Source organism: Colias croceus, chromosome Z (genome assembly GCF_905220415.1).
Source record: "Colias croceus chromosome Z, ilColCroc2.1".
Lineage (NCBI taxonomy): Eukaryota > Metazoa > Arthropoda > Insecta > Lepidoptera > Pieridae > Colias > Colias croceus.
Window position 1 is genome coordinate 5,748,486 of NC_059568.1, and position 4,667 is coordinate 5,753,152.

Here is a 4,667-nt window from a genome sequence, read left to right on the forward strand (position 1 = left end):
CTACCTACATCCTATCCTAACGCGATGAGAGGAATAACTATTATTACCACAGATCACAGAAACTAAAGGGAGATATGGTTAGGGGGCGGGGCCGGTGTCGCAGCAATATGCCCAAAAAAAGAACACATGCTGTTTGTTGCATTCAGTTGACGTTCGACCGTCGGCCGGGTATTATTTAACAATGCCGCGTTGTTCCGTTAAAGTTTGTAAAAACTGAAGTGAAACCAGCAACTTTAAGTCAAATGGAATCACATACCATCGGTAAGTACTGAAAATTATACGATTTTCTTACTATAATTTCAAAAACAATATTACGTTGAGTGATTTCTTGGTTTCATTATGTGACAGAACGACAGTCACATTAATTTATGTAAATAGTTTACAATGCTTCTTCTGTACGTGACTCTATTCAAACGCGGAGTTCGAATACCGCAATGTATAATGAAGATACTAAAGCTAACAAAAACGTTCGATCGTGTAGTACGGCCGCTGCTCGCGGTCGTTACTTGAGGATGCGCGTCGAGTGTGTCCATGTCGATAAGATTCGGATTTTTTATCGTATTATGTATTATTTTACTACCTTATTATTATATCATAATGTATTACTATTAGCTTAATATCTGAATGTATTATTATTATTTGATAGGTACTCGAGCAATAATTTTATAGTGATTATTATACATGGATTAAAAAAAAAATCACTTATTTCATACTTATTTTACTTAACAATAAGTCAATAGGCAATGCTTTATGTACTTCATCACCATGAATGCTACCATCAAGGTGTCCATTTCTATTTTCTACCTAGTTACTGTATTGCCTATAAATTGTTTTAATTTTAACGTTTCTCATTTTATCGACAAGCAATCCCTATCGTAAACGCATATCTTGCGGCTGTGTGGTGCTGTATACGTACGTTACTTACAATCTAGTGTGCGAACGAATAGTCGCTCTCAAATTTTTGTGTGATGACACGCACACAACGCGAAGTATTGTTTTTATTTTGTTTACTGTTGTGTGCGTAAATTTGTTATGAGACACTGGTTTCGTACTCAGCGCAAGCGATTGGCATCTCTCTAGATCTCTATGATTATTACTATACATCATGAAGTTAGGTAGGTACTCTAAACGTTAAAATAAAAGAGTATGGAATATATATATCTAAGTATTTAAAGATAACTCATATTTTACGATTTGTAAGAAGGAAAATTATTTAAAAAAATATGTGTAGGGAAATAGAGCTGATAGGTACAGAAACTTCTAAAAATTAACTGCAGATAGAGACTCATTGCATATTATGGGGATTTTGTTACAATCTATATACGTAAATATGATAATTCATATTATAAATACACAAATACCATAACAAAAAAGTTTGTCAACAAACAATTTGAAATAATTAATAAAATAATTAACCATTTACGTTATTTTTATTTTCTTTTTTGTTGACCCTACCATACGTCAGTGTCAGCTTTGGCCGCCATTGAAGATTCGTTTCTTTATTGAACTGACTAATACCTACAGGCAATGACAGACTACCTACCTGTCTAAAATATTATGTTTTTTTTTTTCAAAGCATACTATAATCTAGACACGCGGCAGCGTGTCAAGCCGAGTTCAAGCGAAGAGAACTGGCGAGCAGCGTATATTTACACGAACCATTTCGAGCTACTTTTCACCCCCTTATAACTCGAAAACTATTTATGTTAAATAAACCAAAATTGGTACATATCAAGAGGACCTCAAGATAAACAAGATCCTTAAATTTCATAAATACAGATTAAACAGTTCGTAGAATAAATATTAATATCCAAAAATTGCAATTTTTAAGACTGACTGACTCATAGATATATACAAAACCTAACCCATTTCAGATGACCTAGAAAGTTCAAATTTTGTAATCAACTAGGTAATAGTGAGTGTACAAAGGAAAAAATCAGAAAATACTGAATTTATCTGTATTTAATTTTTTTCAATGACATAAATTTTGTTTGTATGGAAAAATGGAAAAGTTTATAAAAATAGAAAATATTATATTCACCTTAATAGTCTTAAAAAATAGATCAAAACTAATTAGTGGCCGAAAAAAATTTTTACAGACTTATTGACTCTCATTCTCAAAGATATTAATTATCTAAGATATTTTAAGATATTATTCTCTCATTCTTAGAATACCTACCCATTTTAAAATGAAAAAATAGCATAAAAATTTGCTAATTAGAATGAAAATTTAAATTATCAACTTGTAGTCTTAGTCAAAAATTTACAATCTATTTTAAATACATATTTTAACAAACAATTCATTGCTACGTAATGAAAAACAACGTGGACGCAATATGTTCTATTGTTATGCACTATAATAGGTATAGTTTGCGCCCACCGTGGACGCAAAATGGAAGTTGTACAAATTCGGTAAGTATAGTAATAATTATTCGCGTCCACCTTATTTTAACTATTAATTGTAAAAGATATAAGCTAATTTATAATCCATACTATTCCATGTTTTGTTAGCAAAGTAAAGAAACAGTTACATATTCAAAAATTCACATTTAACAATAAGATACTTACCGTCGAACGCGACGCTGCGCAATATTTTTTTCTCAAAATCCCGCGCGTTTTAGCTCTTTCGTTTAACCTCCTGGGGCCTGCGGTCATATATATATTACATAGACAATAAAAAAATATTTCAACGCCATCTTTTGCGTATATGCGGGAATAATACCTCAAATCGATGTAGTGGTATGTCATCCGCTATACTAAACGGTTTTTGGTTTTATAAGTGACAGTGATTTGAAGTATTCTCATTTCGAAGTTGACGGTGGCTGTGCGACGGCAAACACGTGGTCGGTAATCTTACATTTCTAGTGGAACCATTAGTATATTGCAGTATATCTTTGTATATCTAATTATAATAGATATTATTTCTGCAACCACAATAGTTATTTTGTAAGATAAATCTAAAACTTGTGAAAAATATGAATTTTTTCTTTTATGTCATACTGGTAAGACATTCGGTCTCAATTCTTGCCAAATTGGTATTGGTTACAAGGGCCCCATGTATTACCTATATGACATTCTTTAGTTTATGTTACAGATTTTATTATAATTTTCAAGGATTATAAGATACTGAGATCTACCAACACCTGGATGAGTCAAATATTGACCTATATGATGGACCTATGGAGTTTCTTGCCGGTTTTTCTCCATAGATACTGCTTTCCGAATCGGTGGTAAATGTTATTACTGTTATGACGATTCAAAAGTGCTTTTGGAAGAAGTCTAATTGAATAAATAAATATTTGAGATGAAGATAATCCCCCAAATGATACCGATGAAGCCGCCCAAATAACAAAAAATGATTCTTCTTCCATTCGTCCAATGAGTATGAGTCATGTCAGAATAGAATCGTCACTATGTATGTCATCTTCAGTTGTTGGCAGACCATCTCGGGGACGCACATGACGTGGACCAAGCATTAGAGGAGGCTGACCGAGAGGATGGATTAGAAATAAGACCTAGGGGTGGACGTGACAATATAAATACACCGACGCGCCGGTGCAAAATACTTGTACTGGTCGTTTCTCACCCTTAAAAATACCTATCTTTGAACCTAGGTACATAAAATAGACACAGAACAATGGATAGAATAATAAATATTTAGATTCAAGTTTAAAAATATATAATAACTAAAAAACCATGTAGTTTTTCTTCATTTTCATAAACTTATTACACTCGGAACTGGGACCCCTTGTAATATATATATGACATAGAGAAAACCCAAGTTTTCCACGAAAGATTTTTTTTTCCATTTTTTTTAATATCTATAATTGCATTAGAACAGATACAGCTAATTTTTATTAAAAAAGAAAGAAAAAAAAATCCTGGGTCTCAGGAGGTTAATAGCCAAAATAAAATATTTTTTTTTAAATAGGATAGGATAGGCGGTGCGCAGGCTTTTTTTGAATATGTGTGCATGTCTCTTATACATTGAGGTATTATCGGAAATTTTTCTTAGTACAATTTTACTTAAAGTTTACTTATTTTCGTGAATTTTCTAAAAGATATCCGCAAAATGGACGCGAATAGGCATGTGGACGCGAACAGGCGCAATGACCCTAGGTCATTAGTTGTTTGCTTTGTGAAAATAATTATAATTATTATTCAAATTAAAAAAGTTATATTTTGGAATAAACATTGTCAACAACAGTCAACCTCAGAACTTAATACTTTGTAAATAAATTTCTGGACTGTCTGCAGAACTTGGCACACATTTAGATCTCATTTCTTTTTTTGGCAAATTAAGTCAACGATTGAACTCGGCTCCAATTTTTACATAAAAATGTTTTTGGTGGGATATTATACCTACTACTGCAGTGAGAAAAGGAACGTAGATCTTCAATTTACAATATTATCGTAATAATAAAATAATAAAAAAAAATATACAAGAACTGTCTTAAAGTAAATGTTTTTTATTATCATTTCTCTTATACTATATTATAAGAACCAGAATATAATTTATTATTTATAATATAAGGGATCACATAATTTGTTTGTCTACAGAGTTCGTATAACGGAACGCTAACTAAAGGAACACGCGCTTCGTCACTTCATGTGACCATTGACAGACGTCAAATTGTGCTGTTTTGTTTTGAATGTACTATGTATAA

The 4,667-nt window shown here is 31.9% G+C and overlaps 1 long non-coding RNA gene across 1 annotated transcript; it reads left to right on the top strand.

The window, feature by feature from the left end:
• The first annotated feature begins 2,635 nt into the window (after positions 1-2,635).
• LOC123705267 lies at positions 2,636-3,489 on the top strand. The gene is made up of 2 exons (XR_006753283.1): positions 2,636-2,843; positions 3,431-3,489. It is a non-coding gene; the product is annotated as an uncharacterized LOC123705267 (long non-coding RNA).
• The last annotated feature ends 1,178 nt before the right edge of the window (positions 3,490-4,667 follow it).